General features: G+C 37.6%; 1 non-coding gene across 1 annotated transcript; it reads left to right on the top strand.

Moving 5' to 3' along the window:
* Positions 1 to 1,380: 1,380 nt before the first annotated feature.
* On the top strand, positions 1,381 to 1,491 carry LOC148692372 (small nucleolar RNA R71). Its single transcript, XR_015954568.1, has one exon. It is a non-coding gene; the product is annotated as a small nucleolar RNA R71 (small nucleolar RNA).
* The last annotated feature ends 10,881 nt before the right edge of the window (positions 1,492 to 12,372 follow it).

Here is a 12,372-nt window from a genome sequence, read left to right as displayed (position 1 = left end):
ACTACAAAATCCGCAGGCAAGATTAGTTTATCAATTTGAACTAGAATATCCTCTACTATACCTCTTGGATATTTCACGGATCTGTCCGCAAGTTGTAATGAGATGGTGGTGGCTTTCAATTCCCCCAAACCTAGTTGAAGGTACACGGAATAAGGCATTAAGTTGATGCTAGCACCTAAGTCAAGCATCGCCTTCTCTACCTTCTTGTCCCTTATGGTGATGTTGATAGAAAAACTTCCTGGATCCTTGAGCTTTGGTGGAAGTTTTCTTTGCAACACGGCACTTACATTCTCGGACACCACTACCTTCTCATGTGGTCCATACTTCCTTTTGTAGTTGTTTAACTCTTTGAAGAACTTCCCATAAGCTGGCATGTTCCTAATGACATCAAGCAAAGGTAAGTTAACATTTACCTTACTTAGAATATCAAAAATCTCCTTAAATGACTTATCCTGCTTGCTCTTGGCAAGTCTTCCAGGGAATGGTATTGGTGGAGTGTAAGGTTTCTCGGCCTTGTGAAGATTTGGTGCTTCAAACGAGGGAGTAGCATGGCTTGGTTCCTCATTTGGTTTCTCATTTTCTCCTTGAGTAACCCCTGCATTCACATGATCAGATTCATTAGTAACTTCATTGCCAACTCTATTATTGATAACCTTACCACTTTTAAGTGTAGTGATTGCTTTGGCTTGCTCTTGGTTCCTTTGGAGTATCACGGGTTGGCTTGGAAACTTTCCAACCTCTCTTTGGCTCAAGGCATCTGCAATCTGCCCCAATTGTGTCTCCATTTTGGTTAGAGCCGCCGAATGTTGTTGGAGAGTGCTATTGGTGGTTTGTTGGAATTGCAAGGTATTTTGGGCTAACAATTTAACCGTATCCTCAATAGTAGGTTTTGGTTGGAAGTTTTGGAATTGATTGTTGTTCTTCCACGAAAGATTGGGATGATCTCTCCAACTTGGGTTATATGTATTGGAATACACATCATTCCTTGGCCTTTGATTGTAAGAATTCATGAGGTTCACTTGCTCTTGGACATACTCGGGGTAAGCCCCCCTAGATGGACATTGATGAGTAAGGTGGCTTGGTATGTTACAAATGGCACACACTTCACTTGCTTTTGGCACCATGTTGAGCACGGATTCAAGCTTCTTTTCTAGGTTAGCTACCTGCAAAGAAAGATCATGATTAGAGCTTGTTTCATATACTCCAACTCTCTTACCCCTTACATCTTTGTGTTGAGCATTAGATCCCAACATCTCATAAATGTTGTATGACTCTTGAGCATTCTTTTTCTTCAAAGCTCCACCTGCTGCATTATCAACAGTTGATTGACATGTTTGGGTTAGTCCATCATAGAAAATTTGCATTTGTAAGTGAAGAGGTAACCCATGGTGTGGACATTGCAACAAAAGGCCTTTAAAGCGCTCCCAACACTCATTGAAAGGTTCTCCATCATCTTGTTTGAAGTTGAAGATTTGTCCCCTTAATGTGGCTGTCTTTTGAGTGGAAAATAACTTTTCCAAAAACTTCTTAGCCACGGCATCCCATGTGGTGAGTGAACCAGGTACTAGAGTCATTAACCAACCCTTGGCCCTATCTTTCAAGGTGTAAGGGAACACTCTCATCCTCAGATTTGCTTCACTTACTCCCTGTAAAGGTAACCCACTCACAACATTGTAAAATTCTTTAATATGAGCTAAAGGATCTTCATTAGGTAAGCCATAAAAAGAAGGAAACATGGAAATGTGAAGATTTAAGATCATAGTTTCTAGCTTCTGTGGGCAGCAAGATGCATGAAGGTGAATTTGGTATGATTGGTTGAGCAAAATCCTCCAAAGCTCGAAGATCATCTTGGTTGCCCGCCATCTCTTCTTCTCTTTCCCAATTAAAGTGCTCAGATCCTTCACTTATTGGACTAGACGGTTTCCCTTCCTCTTCTTCACGGACAATGGAGGAACTTGTTGGCACAAAGCTTTCCAAAGTGTTGCCCTTTAACCGTTCAATTCTTTGGCCTAATTCAGCAAGTCTATTTGACATATACTACCTGAAACAAGATAAAAAAAGTTTGAATAAAAATCAGAAATCTACTTAAAATGAAAAGAACAAGGTTTAATATCAAAACAAGCAATTATAAGGGACTGAAATCAGTCCCCGGCAACGACGCCATTTTAATTGAGGTTTTCCTTCTTCGTGCTAGAATATGTTTAGTATAATGGCACAAGTAAGGGTGTCGAATCCACAGGGACTAATTGGACCTATATAATCACTTGTTTTGCAAGAACTTTTTACTAGAGAAATAAAACTAATCAATGTAGGCAGATTTGTTGTTGTAACTTGAAAGCATAAGGAAATGAAGTAAACACAAATAAATGAATCAACAACTAATAAAATGAGATAGTACCAATGGAGATGAAGCTAGGGATTCGATTTTACCATTGCTAACCCAAGGCCATGTTTGTTAAATCAGTTTATACTCAGTCATCTACCTATTTCTTGAGTTTGTTTCACTTAGATATGATCAACCATATGATGTGTGGATTTGATCAAATGTCTCTAATCATGAGCCTAATTGTGATGTGCAACTTTGGTTCCTAATCAAGAATATGTAGTGCACAAGAAACTTTCACAAAACCAAAGGGAACACTCAGCAGGATGTTTGCAAAACATTCCCTTCATTCATTCACATATCCACCAAGATTATGCATGATGTGTGCTTTAATCTTGGCTAAACAACCTGTGGTTAATTCAAATGATGATCAAGCATTAAAATCAACACACTAAGTCACAATTAAATCGGAGAATGAAACAAGAAATAGATAAATTAAATGAGAATTCTGAATTAACTACATGGCAATCTTGCAAGGCTACATCGAATCCCTAGAGAGAGATTAGTTACACTTCATGTTTACAAAAGGTTTGACATAAAAATATATAACATGAGTGAACATAGAATTAAGAAGAAAGAACCCTTGAAGCAAAACTGATGTTGAAATCCCTTAAGAGTTGCCTTCGGTGTTGGTGCTCCAAGTGTGTTGTAAATGAAGGTGGAGCGGCTAAGGTTGAATGGTTTCTGCAAATGGGAGAGTGTATGGAATGGAATGAAACCGAGAAGAGATTGTGTAGAAATGGAATGGGAGCTTGCGGCAAAAGGGAAGATTGGATATGTTTGTGGTGTCTTGTGTATGAAAATGAGATGTGATTTTTGTGTATGAATGCATGGGTTTTTATAGGGGGAATGGGAGAATATGTGGGTGATTGTTTAAGAGTGAATGTGGTTGTTATGATTGAGAGTGCATGTGGATGAAATAATGATGGAAAAAGAGCTAGGTTGTTGGTGTGTGAATGCATGTGTTGAATTTGTGATGCAATGATGAAAGAGTAAGTGCATGTGTGTGTGAATGGTGGTGCAATGATGAAAGAGTAAGTGCATGTGTTGAATTGGTGGTGCAATGATGAAAGAGTAAGTGCATGTGTGTGTGAATGGTGGTGCAATGATGAAATGATGAAGTAGGAAGGTGGAAATGCATGTGGCTAAGGGTTGTTGATTGGGCTAGAGGTTTTGCATGGCTCAAAGGATTGTTTGATTGCGCTAGGCCCTTTGTTTTATGTCCAAAGTGCATACAAGGCTTTCAAATTCGTCCAACACTTTGGCTCCAAGCATATGCTATCCATTCCAAGCCCAATTTTGCTCCAAAATGCTCCAAAATGCATCTTTTTGCTTCCTTAGCCATATGAACCTAAAAACACACGAAAATGGCTTAAACTACTAAAACAACTATGAATTAACAACATAGATGCACGAAAACAAGCTAAGTAAGTCGCCTAAATATGCTCCTATCACATATCCTTCTGTAGGAGTCGGCACAGAGTGTTGCAATCTTTGAGAAATCTTTGATAAAATGTCTATAGAATCCTACATGTCCAAGGAAAGAACAAACCTCTTTCACCAAAGTGGGAGAGGGTAAGTAGCGTACAAGATCTATTTTTGATTTATCAACTTCAATTCCTTTTTTTGAAGCTACATGACCTAAAACTATGCCTTGTTTTACCATAAAGTGACATTTTTCCCAATTTAAAACAAGGTTAGTTTCAATGCATCGTTTCAAGATCAAAGTGAGATTAGCTAAACAATCATCAAACGAATCACTAAAAACACTAAAATCGTCCATGAAGACTTCAATAATCTTCTCAACATAATCTGAAAAGATACTTACCATGCATCTTTGAAACGTGGCTAATGCATTATATAAACCGAATGACATTCGACGATAAGCAAAGGTACCAAATTGACAAGTAAAAGTGGTCTTTTCTTGATCGTCCGGAGCTATGACAATCTGATTATATCCCGAATACCCATCAAGAAAGCAATAAAACGAATGACCAGCTAACCTTTCAAGCATTTGATCAATGGACAGCAGAGGAAAGTGATCCTTCCTTGTGGTGGCGTTGAGCTTCCTATAATCGATGCAAACTCTCCAACCTATTTGGATACGGGTGGGCACAAGTTTGTTCTCTTCATTCTTCACCACAATGACTCCCAATTTCTTTGGAACAACTTAAACCGGTGAGACCCACCGACTGTCCAAAATTGGATAAATCACTCCACAATCAAGAAGCTTGATAATCTCCTTCTTCACAACTTCCATTGGAGGGTAGAGTCAGCGTGGAGCCTCTCGAGATAGCTTAGCCCCCTCCTCTAAAAGTATGCGATGCATGCATGTTGTAGGACTTATCCCCTTGATATCGGCCAAGGTCCATCCAATGGCTGTTTTGTATTCCTTCAACACCCTCACCAATTTCTCCTCCTCTTCTGCCATGAGTGTGGAAGAGACTATGATCGGCAAAGTCTCTTGGTCTCCCAAGAAAACGTACTTCAAATGATTTGGTAACGGTTTAAGCTCGAGGGAAGGTGCCTGAATCACTGAGGGTAACAACTTATTAGAAGAAACGGGAATTGAATTTGGGTTTAGAGGCTTACCAACATGTTGTGGCAACGATTCAAAGGCAGCCATCATCTTGGCCACTTCTTCACAAAGAGGCACGGCAAGGGCATCCTCATTCCTGCTGTGAGTATGCACAATTTATGCCCCTTGGTTTTTTATTCTCATTCCTTTTGCAATGGTTGTTTCAAGGGCATCCCTATTTAGGTCTTGAAGATATTCCTGCGCTAACAAATCGAGTATATCAATAGAAAAACAAGAATGATCATCAATAGGATACCTTATGGCTTCAGAAATATTGAAATCAATAATGTCACCATTAAATTCCATTGTCAACGTCCCCTTGAACACATTTATCTTGGTGCGGGCTGTTTTCATAAACGCTCTTCCAAGTAGGATCAGTAATGGAGTAGAATGGGACGAATCTTCCATCTCAAGCACATAGAAATCGGCTGGGAAGATTAAATGATTAACCTACACCAAAACATCTTCCAAAACTCCTTTCGAATATGCATTAGAACAATTGGCTAATTGAATAATAACTCCATCATTTTTCAGCTCTCCTAGGTTTATAGATGCATTAATAGAGTAGGGCATGACATTAATGGATGCACCTAAGTCTAACATGGCATGCTCGAATTTAGTATTGCCAATAACACAAGGGATTGTAAAACTACCTAAATCCTTGCATATAGGGGGCAATTTTCTTTGTAAAACTGCTGAAACATTCTCACTTACCTGTACCACTTCCTTGTTCGAGATTCGTTTCCTCGTTGTGCAAAGCTCTTTCAAAAACTTGGCATACTTTGGAACTTGCTTGATTACATCAAGGAGCGGGATATTGACTTGCACTTTCCTAAATGTCTCTAGAATGTCCTTCTCATTCTCTTCTTTCTTAGATTGCATAAATCTGCGAGGGAAAGGCATATTCGGCAGAATATTGTTAGGATTAACTGAATTCAAACCTAACTTACCTGTATTGGTCTGCTTAAAAGCTTTAGGGGGCTGCGGCAAGGGTTGTTCTACCCTTGCCGTGGCCTTGTCTTCTTCCTCCTCCTTGAGCAGCAGCTTTTCGTCCTCCTTTTAGCTTGATTTGGATGTTTGTGGGTCGATTCCAACCTCTTTGCCACTTCTTAACGTGATTGCCTTGGTGGTTTCAAATCCTCCCTTTCGATTTACAACGGTTAAACTAGGTAGTTTGCCTTGTTCTCTAAACAATCCTATGAATTCCGCCACTTGCCCTATTTGATTTTTCAATTCACCCACCTCTTTGGCTTGATTTTGTAATCCCTGCGTAAACGAAGTTAGTATTTAAAGAATTTTATCGTTATCCATTGACAAACCTGAATTTGGTTGGGTATATTGTGGTTGAGGTTGTGTTGATGCAAATGGCCTTTGAAATATCCCTGGGGGTGGCTGTCTAAATCCGCCTTGTTGTTGAGTTTGTTGATGCTCCCTCCACTTCATATTTAGGTGATCTTTCCAACCCGGATTGTAAGTATTGGAGTGTGGATCATACCAGCTGATTGTGGCTTTGATACCCAATGGCGTTGGCACTTTCCCATCCCCCATTCTCTATCAATTAAAGGCATTATGATAGGAGAATATTTATGCGACTTTGTTAGTTTAATTCCTTGCATTTAGTGAGTTAGTTTCCATTTATTATAGTAATTTAAGCTATTTTCGTGTGTTTGTAGGTCCAATTGGCTAAAGTGGCAAGAAAAGGAATTTGGAGCATTTTAGAGCAGTTTTGGGCTTGGAATGGATAGCACATGCATGGAGCAAGGTGGATGGATGAAATTGAAGTTCAAGAAAGGCTAGAAATATGCTAAAAAGTTGAAGAAATTAATTCAAGACTTGGAAGACAAGGAATCAGCTACAAAGAAGGAAACATGAGTCAAACTACCTTATTTTGACTTACTCCATCCCAATCCTTTCCTACTTATGTTCCAGCTGCCAAGAGGATCCCTAATTAATTTAGGACACTTAAATATATGTTTCTAGAAGTCCTAATCCCGTTCCTAAAGGGAGCCGCACCTTTTCCCTTCTAGAATACCCTTTCTTTGCAGCAAATCCCTTTCCCTTTCTCTCTAGGATCTACCGCACCCTTTCTTTCCCTTTTCCTCTTGGATTCTGATTTAATTAGCCTTTTCCCTTGAGGATTTGGAGTCCAAATCTTTCTCAAAACATTTAATTAATGCATTGCCTTTTCTCCCTTTAAATATATGTTTCTGCCGCACCAAAGAGGCCACCATTCATTCATTCAACCATTCCATCCATCCTTCAACACAATTTCGCACCACCTATCCATAATACACCACAACCCAATTTCAGCCACAACCACCCTTATGCCGCAGCTTTGCAAGGAAAGAGAGGATAACTTGGAGTCGTACCTGCCATTCAAGACTTATTGGATTGTTGAAGCGTTTCTAGGTTTATTCAATCTTTTGTTTCAATGTTTAATTTAAGTTTTCTTTGTTTAATTGCGAACATGAGGAGCTAAATTCGTTTTAGCTAGAGGAGAATTCAAAGCTATGAACATATTTGCAATATGAATTGATTACTTCCAGTTGTGATTTCATAAATCGTGAATGCAATTTACTTAACTGTTTGATTCAGAACTTATTCTTGTATGTTGATTAAGGAGGACTACTTAGTTTGCATGCATGAATTTGACGCTAAAATATAAGGAAGTTTCACCTAATTGTTATGAACTTATATTCATAAGTAGTGGAGGTTGCTAGTCATAATCGTGTTAAGTAAATTCCTGGCAGGAGTATTTGTTCATAGTTACGAATGCCTTGTCAATGCTCATGATTTTCACAAAGCTTAATGATCTTCGATTGTATCTCTATTATGTTGTTCATGTAAGGAACTATTAAAGAATAATTTGGTTGCTGATGCGTTGTCCAACCAATTCAAAGACTTAAGGAAAATTGATGTGATAAAAGATAGCACACAAATTAATCCCTCTTTTTGACAATTGTAGTATAGATATAAGTAGGGATCGTTCTAGGCCGGGGATTAGGAGGGATTGCTAATCTAATGAAAATTGACTCAAAGATATAAAAATATGCCTCAAAACACTTAAACAAACTCAAAAGACTCTTAACTAAACTTACATGACTCAAAACAAACTTAAAAGACTCAAAACAACACAAAACAATCAAATAGACTCAAGCTAGACTCTAGGACTCAATTTGGACGAAAATATAATTGCCTTTGACTCAAAATACTCAAAAACACTAATTAGGACAGATTTAAAACAACTACATAAAGGGGATTGGGTTTTTGACGAATTTAAGATAAAAACAAGTAACTAAAAGACTTAAATAGGATTTGGACGAATTTGGGAAAAACGATGGATGATTAGATAGCTAGAGGATACTTTTCCACACATGACACATTCAAACAGAAATTGATTTCCAATTGCTTTTTCGATAAATCATGAACCTCAACGCCCCAGATTAATCGTGACATCACTAATTAACCCTCAGATTTTCCTTAAGTTATTGGATTGGATGACATCATACGACAACCCAAAGCATTCTTCAAAAGTTCCCTACATGACATCATAATAGAGATACAATCAAAGATCATTACGTTCTATGAAAATCATAAGTATTGACAAGGCACTTGCAACTATGACATCATGATACTCATGCTAGGAATTTACTTAACATGATTGTGAAAACAACCTTAACTACTTGTGAATATAAGTTTGTAACGATTATGTGAAACTCCCTTATATTCTAGCACCAAATTCAAGCATGCAAATTAAGTGTGCACCCTTAATCAACAAACAAGAATAAGTTATCCATCAAACGGTTAAGTAAATTGCATTCACAATTTATGAAGTCACAACTAGAATTAATCAATTCATATTGCAAATATAATCATGGTTTCAAAGTCTCCCCTAGCCGCAACAAAATTAGTTCCTCATGTTTACAACAAAACAAAGAGAATATAAATTAAACATTGAAAACAAAGATTGAATACACCTAGAAACGCTCCAACAATCCAAGTTTGAATGGCCAAAACGTCCAAGGCTTCTCCTCTCTTCTTTCTCCTTCTTTGTTGCGGCACAAGGGTGTTTGGGTATGAATTATGGTGATGGATGGATAGGTTGGATGGTGGTAGAGGGTGGATGATGGCTGAATGAATGGGGAGAATGAGGAATAATTCGAATGAATGTGTATGGATGTCTAGAGTGCCTAATATGTGCGGCAGATTGTGTATATATAGAGGAAGTAAGGTTAAGGCATTAAGTAATTAATTTGGGAAGGTTTTAAGACTCTAAATCTTCCAAGAAAAGGGTCCAAATCAGAATCCCAATTGAAAAAGGGAAGGAAAAGGTGCGGCACAATTTTGAGAAAAGGGGAAAGAAGATATATGGCAGATTTTGGAAGAAAAGGGTAAGGATATATGCGGCAAGGACTAGGATAGTGCAAGGGATCTTTGGTTTGTGTCCTAAAATACATAAGGTACCTTCAAAGTTGCTGGAACTTAGGGATATTTAGGATTAGGAAAGGTTAAACCAAAATAGGAAACCTTGGCTTAACTTTCCTACTTTGATTAGGAATCCTTCTTTGACTAGGAATCCTTCTTTGATTAGGAATCCTTCTTTGATTAGGAATCCTTCTTTGATTAGGAATCCTAACATCTTTAAGTCTTCAATTTCGTCCATTCCTTTTGCTCCAAGCATATGCTATCCATTCCAAGCCCAATTTTGCTCCAAAATGCACCTTTTTGCTTCCTTAGCCATATGAACCTAAAAACACACGAAAATAGCTTAAACTACTAAAATAACTATGAACTAACAACATAAATGTACAAAAACAAGCTAATTAAGTTGCCTAAATATGCTCCTATCAAAAATCTGAGGGTTAATTAGTGATGTTCACGGTTAATCTGGGGCGTTGAGGTTCATGGTTTATTGGAAAAGCAACTGGAAATCGATTTGTATGCAAATGTGTTATGTGTGGAGAAGGACCCTCTAGCTAGCCAATCACCCACAATTTCCCCCAATTTCGTGCCAAACTTGTTTAAGTCTTTAATCTAATTGTCTTTAATTTAAATTCGTCAAAAACCCAATCCCCTTTACTTTGTTGTGTCAAATTAGTTAGAATCTGTCCAAACTTGTGTTTTAAGTGTTTTGAGTCAAGTTAAAATCAATTTTCATACAAATCAACCTTTAGTGTCTAGTTTGAGTCTATTTGATTATTTTGTGCTGTTTTGAGTCTCTTTAGTTTGTTTTGAGTTCTTTGAGTCTAGTTAAGTGTTTTTAAGCCTAGTTTTGTGTTTTTGAGTCAGTTTTAAGTAGATTAGCAGTCCCTCCTAATCCCCGGCCTAGAATGATCCCTACTTACATCTTTACTACAATTGTCAATAAGAGGGTTTAATTTGTGTGCTATTATATATCACATCACATTGATCAGAGGGGTGTCCTTGCATAGAGCACACGCCACAAGTACTATTTCCTTGCACTTTTGATCCTTCCACAAGCTGTGACAAAAGAATAGAGAGATTAGCTATTTGAGATTGAAGTTCTGAAATTGAACTTACCTCATTAACTTGTTGTTGCCGTGGGGGGTCTCTTTGTCCAATTCCTTCATATTGTTATGCATTCAAGGCTCAATTTACATATTAAGATCTTTGCATCAACTGGTGTTTTGTCAACCAAAGCACCTCTTACCAAGCATCTAGCATTTGTCTCTCTATTGGAAGAAGTCGTTCGTAGAAATATTGAATTAGAAGATATTCTTTCATTTGTTGTTGAGGGCACGATGCAACGAGAGTCTTGAAACGCTTATAATACGCTGGAAAGGATTCTCCTTGGCCTTGTTGAATTCCACTAATCCTCTTCCTCAAAAGAATGACTCTCGAAGTTGGGAAAAAGTTCTCTAAGAACGCTCTCTTTATTCTTTCCCAAGTGAAGGTTCCAGGTGCCAATTCAAAGAGCCAATCCTTAGCCTTTTCTAAATGAGAGAATGGAAAGGCTTTCATCTTCAAAATATTGCCATCCACGTTGATTGGTGTCATACTTAAGCATACTACTTCAAATTCCTTAAGATGATTGTTTGGATCTTCCATGGATAACCCATGGTATTTGAGAATGCGATGTAGCAAACTAGACTTCAATTCGAACTCATCGGCCTTGCCTTCAGCTGCCCTAGGATATTGAATGCAGATAGGCACGGCATTGTCCAATCCCGAGGCTGAAAGTTCCTTAATTGTTCGATTGTGCACAGTCTTGTTCCTCTTCCAATTCCTCTTTAATTTCAACTTCAGATTCAGATTCGGAACTAGAACTAGGTGAATTGAATTCTGGCTGCTTCCTCTTCCTTCTCAAAGTTTGTTCAAAATCATCGTCAAACTCTAATATTTGCTCACGAACAGGTTGAGAACTTCGAGTCATAAACTAATACCTCAAACAAAGAAAACAAAACAAGACAAAATCAGAAACACAAGAAAAATGAAAACAGAAACAAAGGGGAAGATTAGCAATTTTGCTAATCCCCGGCAACGGTGCCAAAATTTGATGTGGTAGAAACTAACACACAAATTAAACCCTTTATAAGTAGAGATTGTTCTAGGACGGGGTTTAGAAAGGATGCTAATCAACACAAATTAGACTTAAAAACACAAAACTAGACTCTAATAACTCAAAACTGACTAGACTGACTCAAAACATTGCAAAACAAACAAATTGACTCAAAACATGAACTAAAGGGTGATTTGGACGAATTCTAGACTTAACTTGACTCAAAATAGTAACGGGGGACAAGTTTGAACGAATTTTAAAACTAAACTAACACAACACAATGGCGGGGGGTTAGGTTTGGATGAAATTTAAAACTAAAACTAAGTAACTTGCAGAAAACAAACTAATTGATACTAAATTGGGGTGAATAAAGGGGGTGAAAGGCTAGCTAGAGGGTCCTTCTCCACACATGACACATATGCAACACAAATCGATCTCCAATTATTATTCCTATAAACCATGAATGGCAATGCCCGAAGTTAACTGTGAACTGCACAAATTAACCATCAGATTTTCCTAAATTCATTGAATTGGACTCAGTGACGTTATCAAATTATTCTTATCAAGTTCCTTATATGAACTGCATGATAGAGATACATATCAAAGATCATTAAGTTCTATGAAAATCATAAGCATTGACAAGGCATTCATAACTACGAAAAGCATGATACTCTTGCCAAGAATTTACTTAAGACAATCATGACTAGTGATTTCCACTACTTATAAATATAAGTTCATAACTATTAGGTGAAATTCCCTTATATTCTAGCATCAAATTCATGCATGTAAACTAAGTAAGCCTCTTTAATCAACATACAAGAATAAGTTATCAATCAAACAGATAAGTAAATTGCATTCACGATTTATGAAACAATAACTGGATGTAATCAA

The sequence above is a fragment of the Pyrus communis genome, chromosome 12 (genome assembly GCF_041283825.1).
Source record: "Pyrus communis isolate YQ-2024b chromosome 12, ASM4128382v1, whole genome shotgun sequence".
NCBI lineage: Eukaryota > Viridiplantae > Streptophyta > Magnoliopsida > Rosales > Rosaceae > Pyrus > Pyrus communis.
This window is presented reverse-complemented; position numbering and strand designations above follow the sequence as displayed.